At 27.7% G+C, this 8888-nt stretch overlaps 1 pseudogene; it reads left to right on the forward strand.

Moving 5' to 3' along the window:
* The first annotated feature begins 1204 nt into the window (after positions 1 to 1204).
* LOC140959445 (L-arabinokinase-like) lies at positions 1205 to 3362 on the forward strand (annotated as a pseudogene).
* Positions 3363 to 8888: the final 5526 nt, after the last annotated feature.

Genomic DNA, 8888 nt, shown 5'->3' on the forward strand with positions numbered 1-8888 from the left:
GACCAAAATTTATCGTCATAACTAACAAAAAATATTATCTCAACCTTATCTTAGTTTTACCGATAGTATCACTTGTTATCTCCATGCAATCGTATTGTTCGATCATAAAACTTTTGTTGTCTTGTCTAATTTGATAACGTGTAAAAGTATTCATTAATAATATTGTGATAGTCGTTCAACCTGCACTGTATGCATTGTTTGATATGCATAATAAGGGATGATTGATTTTTAATCTTTCACGTATCTTGTGTTTGGTGTGCATGATTAATATTGTGATTGGCTCGTTTAGCCTGTATACATTTTTATCTTCTTGTTATTGATTATATAATCATTTGGGGAGAAGGGATGATGTTTGTTTAATTTAAATTTTTCTTTAATATCTTAAAGTTTAAAATAATTATAAATTAAACAAATTTAGTAATATTTAAATATAAATTTTAATTTTACTAATATTATAACTAATTTAATTATTATTAATCATATTTTAATTATTATTACTATATTATTATTTTTAATCGTAATATTATAATTGTTACTAACCGTTATTTAATATTCAAATTTGTATTTAATGTTTTAATTATCACAATAAATGCATATTTATATAAATTTTAATTATTTTCTATAATATTAATTGATTTTTTAGTTTTTTTCGGAAATTGAAATTAGTGAAAATTTAATAATTAATATAATTATAATTTTTAAAATTCTAGAAATTTTATTTATTTATTTAATCATTTTAAGAATATATTACTAATTAATATATGATGAGGGTATTTTAGTAATCATAGTATAATTAACAAAAATAATCAAACAATTTAAAATCATGTAAAAAATCATATAATTTATCACAATGTGTTATTTATCCTTATCTTTCATTTTAAAATCACTCTTATTATATCTCATTGACTTATCTTATCACACGAACGAAACGATACCTAAATATATTAGCATCCATGTAGGATAATTTGTTTAATTTTAGAAACTCATATTAGTTTCTAATTATTTAGCTATATTTATATATACTGGATAATTTATATTATTATTTTAATATCAATCACTATGTTATAAAGTTTTAGCTCGCTCTTTTAATATATCACACCAATTTACTTCCACAAATCTTATACTGATGTCTGTAATCAATATTTGATAAAAGTTGAGATGGGAAAATAATAATAGGGAACCGTATATATAATGCGCTTAGGACATGATTTTTGGGATTTTTGTTGAATTGCTTTTGAAACTAGTGCTTATAGTATTAATTGATAGAAAGTTAATATTGATTTTTCGGAGTTAAAGATAATTTAATTCGAAAGTTTTTGAGTGTTGAAATTCATCTTAAGAAATTATAATGAAATTGTTTTTTCATGTCCTTTCAGTCTGCTTATACGATTTTTGGGGATTGATTCTGGAATACGTACGACATAGGTATTAGTTCTTGACCCATCTTTATATTTGTCTCGGTAGGTTGCATAGATTTTTGCTTTGTAACACATCTCATCCACTTGTTTGTTTGGATTGTTGTGCAGTGTTGGTGGTGCAGATTATGGTTCTGTGAGAATCGGAGCCTTTATGGGTAGGAAGATGATTAAATCCATGGCAAGTAAGAAGTTCCATTCCTCTGCATTAAACAGAAAAGTTCAACAGCATGTTGGAACTATGAATGGTGACGAAACGAATGGACAAAGCGAGGACTTACATAAAGCTGAAGCTGAATTCCGTATGCTGAGATTGTTTATTTTGTATTTAACTACATATCTTATGTGCATGGCATAGGCTTCCAGAGTTTCGACTGGGAAATGATTTTGTGGAGAAGTATTTACGTCATGATGATTCGGTAACAATTATTGACAAAACGCACAGCTGTGCAGTGCGGCTGTGCGGGCATCCCATTTACGAAAACTTTCGAGTCAAGGTCTAGAATGCATATTAATCTCACGTGTAATAAATGTTGTCTTGTAGTTAAAATTTACCATATGTTTTTGCCCTTCAGACCTTCAAAGCATTATCATCTGCTGCTCCTTCAGACGATCAACTCTCTGCCCTTGGAGAACTTATGTACCAGGTATATATCAACAACTATTTTGTATATTATATATATAGGGAAATTGACAAAGCTTCGTTCAGGATCTAGTTTGGACTCAATGTGGCTCCTACTAGACAAAGCAAAAAACGGTTATGTGTGCGTGCTACACAGAAAAAAGATCATAATCCTGTGAGGATAAGTGCCATAGGATAAAAGAAACATGATCCTTAAAAGAGTTGATATTATCTACCATTAACATGCGTCCTTTCTCAGTGCCATTACAGCTATATCAGTTGTAGACTTGGTGGTTGGATGGGTACAAGAAATGCACCACGGTAAGTTGTCAAACTCCTGCGGTGGGACTTTATACGGGGCAAAAATTACTGGTGGAGGTTCTGGTGGAACTGTATATGTCATCCTCATGAGAAGTAGTGAACAAATTCTTAAGGTAAGTTCACGACTATTCGTCTAGAGTGTAAATTTCTCGCAAGAACCCCATTTCCTGTTTCATTGAAGCCATAGACCACCCCACATGGCCTCCTCTTATTCCCTTTTTGATATCATTTTTTTAAAAGAATTTTAAAAAATTAAATGTTACCAACAGCTAATTGTTAAAAAATTAAATTACATATATTTTAGTAAATCTGAATTTATATTAAAAAAACCATAAAATACAGAAGACTAGTTAACGGTTTTTTGAAAATAAAATTAAAAAAATCATCTATAAATACTAATTAATTTTTACAATTTATTTGTTTTATCTATAATATTTATAATTTAATTTTTTTTTCCATTAGTATAAATTTCTCGTCAATTCATATAAAAAAATAATTTTATTATTATTTAAATAATTTAAATAAATTTGAGATTTTATTTATTCAATATAAATAAAAATAAAGACGAATGTGTAACAGTGAGATCCACATGTTAAAATGAATTTGATTGAAAGAGACGTGGCAAAATATAGAATGTTTGTGGGCCCTGATTGATATATTTTTTTTTAATAATGCTAAAGTTACCACAAATATATCGTTATAACTATATTTACAACCATTATATCGCGAGATTTTACTGTTATATCTTGAGATTTTGTATTAAATGCATAATGAGATTTTGACAAATTGAATTTTTTGTGTTGTACAAATTGACGTACAAATATGTATGTACATGTAACATCACTCATTTTTTTTACAGTTCAAAGTTGTAGCATGGGCTTGGTGTTTTTCCAATGATTTTGCATCTTCGTTGATAATAATGGGCTCCCTTATTTTGTATTCATTAGAGCCCAGAAAAAAGGTCCAATGATAAGCCCAAGTCTTCTAATCGTAAAGATCACTAAGCTTACAAACTAAAAATAATACTTGAAACCAAGAAAATAATTTCTCGCTTGCAGTTTCGGTTTTTAAATACTTGAAAATGACGTCTCACATGTGGACCTAACATGGAGACAAGTATGATAATTCAATAATTATTACCTCTCAAACAAAAATACTATTTGACTCCATTTTTTTTATTACAAAAATACGATTTCTGCCTTTATCTCATAATTTATAACGCGCGAATTTTTAGTCAGTACTTTAATATTATATCTTCTTTAGTAGAAATATAATAAAAATGAAAATAAATTCGATAATTCGTGGGTTGACTTATCAATTAAGTTTAGACGAAGTTTATTACAATTAAATCTCGAAGTCAATCAAATTATAAGTGTTTATATTAATTAGTCTTTTTAACTTCTTCCTCGAGATTCCGTAAGTTTAGTTTCTTCGCAAAAAACCAAATTTAGAAGGAAAAAATAATATCATTTTAGACAGAGGATGACCCTGATAGCCCACATGACAAATACATTTCAAAAAGTGAGACCCCAATAGATAGATTATTGAGAATTTTGATCCAAATTCCTACTTGGTCTTTATATATAGTGATATTGATATTCATTATATATCTTCATACTCTTTAATACATCATTTTATTATATTATTATGAATATTAATAAGTTGTGACATTCCACATGATCAATGCGATAGCATTAAAATTAACTTGGTCCACCAATGTCATCATCTCCGCTTAAAAGGAATACGGATTTATTTTATTTTATTTTATTTTAATAATAACAGCGATATGATATTTTAATTATTTATCATATATAGTGTAATGACAGTGTTGTCATTTTCAACGAATAATTAAAATCAAAGTCGTGATCAGAGATAGATACAAGGTGATAGTAAAATGAAAGGTACCCTACTAGGGGAAGGGTTTGTCTCACAATTATTGGGTTGAGTTATCTCTATTTAGCTGGCTTTGTGGGGATACATACCATCAAGGAAAAAACACATTGAGGTGGAAAATGTTTTTGCATTTAATGACAATGTCAATCCAAAATCGGTCCTTTTTTTTTTCATTTATGATATAATTTTCGTGTATTTTATTATATTTGTGTGGCTTTGTTTCTCTTGGATTTTGGGCATGTCAGGTAGCTTGGATCGATGTGTGTATTCACTGGAAACCCCACTTTTGTTATGTTGATTGATTGATCTGGAGACTGGGGAACTCCATCGGGTGTACGTGTTACAAAATTTACATATAAAATATTTATTTATTTATTTTTTTGCTTTATTTGAATTATATCTCCTACAGAATTTGTTATGTAAATGATTTCTTTAAAATAAATAGTTAAAATTGTGTGAGATATCACAAAATTAATATCGTCTTATGTTTGTGAGACATATCTCATATCCTATAACCCATGAAAAAATGTTTTTAGACCATGAATGAACCAAATCGACATGGCTCACAAAAACTTACTCATAAAAAAAATGTTATTACATTGTGCTTTTTAATGAGGTCATGTCCTAAAATTAAGGGGATGAAGTGGACTTTTGGTGTGTAAAAAGTTGGCTTTAGGTGGTTAAGAAAAAAACTTACATAACCAATATATTATATAACTATACATATTATATACATTTGGGATGAACTACAACTCATAATTGGTCAAAAATAGATACATCCTTGCTTAAAATATAATCAATATGATGATATGTAGAATATAAATATGATTTTATATTATAAGATATTGTATGAATCTTGTGTGTCCAATAGCGAATGGGTGGTGAGAATTAGGCATTTTCCATCTTCATTATAGATAGTGCATCGATCACTGAGGATAAAATTCAAAGTCGTATATATCTTTGGGTTGCACTTAATTGATTTCTCCATTATTTCAAAAGATTTTGCTCATCAAAAAAGTGACTTTAACTTTAATTTCTGCTTTGGTATTAATATCTCGATGGGCCATCCGAAGATTGTGATGTCGGCCGATGCATTTGGATTTACGTAAAACAACAGTTTTTAAAACCAAAATATAATACATACTTGATAACTAGCTAACAAGGCAACTATTTGAAAAACGATCTTTGATCCATCAAACTTTCTTCTTTTTTTTTTTTTTTTATTGAATTGCGACTTTTCTTGAAATTTTGTTTGCAAACTGACTATTAAACATGCAAAAATAGCAAAGATCGTAAAAAATTTCAGAGTTAAACATTAACTTTTGTCACAAATATATGAGCTTATTTTGGTTAATTTTTTGATTAAAAATACATATATAATATATTTGATGTTTTGATTATATTTAAGATGTTTGATTTTAAACTTCGATAAAAATATATATTTTTTATTATTATATAAACATTTAAGGATTCTTAAGTTGCAATTTTTTAAACAAATATATATTTTTTTTTAACATAACTCGCATATCTCACATGGCAAGGTTGTTACAATCCTAAGTTGCAAAAACTCGAGTCATCACAATGTCCAAGTTCAGATTCTGATTTTTTTTTTCTGATAACTTCTTGAAAATTTTCACTCTTTTAAACACACAAACAAATATTTACTTTTAAAATTCACGTCATTTCATACAATTTTCCATGCTGTGAAACCCAACCTAAATTGTTGTGGATTCATGCGGTAAAAGGAATTATTAGATTATCAACTTAATTGTAAAAACTTTAAATCGGTAACATAAATTTAATTTAGCTGCCTTAACCAATCAATTAAATATAGGACTTCAATATATTATCTTAAAACTAAAAATTATAAGAAGAGTTGGTAAAAAATCCCCAATCAAAATATTTCTTTGGGTTCACTCCTTACCCACAAAATTGTGGTACTATGTCATACAAAATGTGGTACACTTTATGTGGAAATGTGGTACTAAAAAAGTACCCAGGGACTAAACACAAAAAAAATCGACGGCTGGAGACGGAAGACCAATTTTTTGAAAATTATACTTTCATGTTTTTTTTTTTTTTCGAAGGATACTTTCATGTTAGATGATGGCAACTTCGACAAAAATGAGTAGTGATTCTTCAACAAATTTAGTCAACGCTCCTCCACCAGTACACGTGGCGGTTAACCATAGGCTCTCAAGAATCATCAAGAGACACAATGCCCCCCACCTTGGCAGAGACAAAATCAATGAGCTGACCCCACATAATGCATGCATTTTACCATTTTCTATATATTTTACGTTCGAATAATTAAATTTTAGTTTTTTATTATTAACTTTATTTTTTGGTTGTTTTCTAAGCCTTGCCACAATCAAGAAAACATTGGAGCATAGTGTTTTGTTGCTATACAATATTGTAAATAAATATATAGACATCAAGTTTTGGTCCCTAAAGTTCTCTATTTCATGTGGTCATCGGTTTTTTATTAATGTCGTTTTTATTTGGTACGATGTTACAATAAAATTTAAAAACGACGTCGTGACATATATACTATTTGGTATATTTTATAATTATAATATGTATGTATGTTAAAACTATTTTTACACATGTCAAATATAATATAACTTCAAGTAGGAAAATGGGAAAAAAGAAAAAGAAAGTTAAACCGTTGAATATGAGTAAAAGAAGAAGTGGATGGCGCTTACATCTTGCAATCCACGGGCAATTAAAACGAGACGATTCAATTCCACCGACGGAGCCATAAATATGGTTTTTTTTATTAGACTTTTAAATTTAAATTTGAGAATCTTTTAATATTTTAAATTTATCGGGCAATTAAAACGAGACGATTCAATTCCACCGACGGAGCCATAAATATGGTTTTTTTTTATTAGAATTTTAAATTTAAATTCGAGAATCTTTTAATATTTTAAATTGATCTACTTCGGGCTAATATCATATTATTTCAAAATTATACAAAATTTACATATAAATTTTTTTAAAAAAAAATTGAACTTTTAGCCCGGGTATAGATTCATGTGGCTCCGCCACTGCCACCACATTAACCTCAACCATGAGTTCATGTTTGGTGTAATCGAGCTGAGTTTAAATATCAATGTTCAACTCGAGTTTGACTCGAAAAAATAGGTGCTTGAGCTCGATTGAGTAGGACTTTAATTTTGAAACATTCTATGTTTTTAAAGACCAAATGCTAAGATTGATGTTTAGTTTATAATAAAATTAAGGGTAAATGATAGTTTAATTAACTTTTATCTAAGAATAAAAACTATACGATGGGTTGGATTTTTGTATCGTTGCTTAATTAATTCATCGTAAGCTAATCGCGAACATACATAATACAATCATTAATCAATGACAGAATCCATCGACCAAACATGCACCGTCGGAAGATTTTGAGCCACAAAAAAATATATTAATATTTACTATGTATATATTATAATTAACTATAAATAATTTTTTTGTATAATATTTATTTGTTTTTTATTCAGATGCACATGGTGCAGTTAAGAGCCACTCCGTGTATATTTGGCTATCAGCAATATAACTAATTTTTGGAACTCTAAATTTAAAGGTCTGGCGAAATATATGGAAAGACTATATATTAACATAAAATAACATCATATTCACGATTTATTCTGATATAGCCAGTGGTATTTTATAATAAATGTCTATATATTTTTGTGAAAATTATATAATATATATTTTTATTAATATCACGGTATTAATAAATTTTAGGTGTTTATTGACAAAATTCATTGTTTTCTGCTTCCATCCATAATATTATTTTTTTATTTTTTTAAAAAAAAGTTTCGAAAGAAAAACATGTCTTGCATGCCATACAAGACAGAATTTATTAATTAATTATATTTTTCTTTTTTATAATATTAAGCTTCACAATATTCAAATAATAAAGTTTTGCATTTATGGACTAAAGATATTAATGAATAAATTAATACTAACTCTATATATTGTCGTGAAGTATTGAATACTCTCTAATATAACACCTAACAGAAGTTTTTCTAGATTGTTATTCATTAAACTGAATTTCGGTTCACATAGTTTGCGTCCATTGTCATTATTTTTGTTTTTATAAATTTAGAATGCACTTTACTTATTATTAATAAGTATTTTAAATATTTAATTCCCAATGGGATTTAATTTGCGGTTTAAAAAATAATAATTTATAGGGCTTTGAATTCAACGTCGGCAGGTGACATTGCTGCGTAAGATTTAATTATTGTGGGTCATCTTGCATGCTTGCATCTAGCTCCTTTATTTATCCTATACATATATTATCAATTATTTATATGAACAAATCCTTCAGAAAATAGTTACAATTTGTATTTGTTTAAATTTTACAAATGTAAGGAATTTATATACATATTAATGAAATCGTATGTTCAGTGGAAGTATACATACAATTTNACCGTATAATTATTTATCAACGAGTAAATCAAATAAAGAAATTAATTGGCAACTTTACTGATATAATACAGCATATCTATAATTGAATTTTTTAAGCCATTGTGCTTGAATCTAAGTTTAAATGATATAAAATCTTGAAACCGACTTTTAATTAAGTTTGACGTTTATAATTCGAAATTGAAAAGTTTATA

Source organism: Primulina huaijiensis, chromosome 15, assembly GCF_012295235.1.
Source record: "Primulina huaijiensis isolate GDHJ02 chromosome 15, ASM1229523v2, whole genome shotgun sequence".
Classification (NCBI taxonomy): domain Eukaryota; kingdom Viridiplantae; phylum Streptophyta; class Magnoliopsida; order Lamiales; family Gesneriaceae; genus Primulina; species Primulina huaijiensis.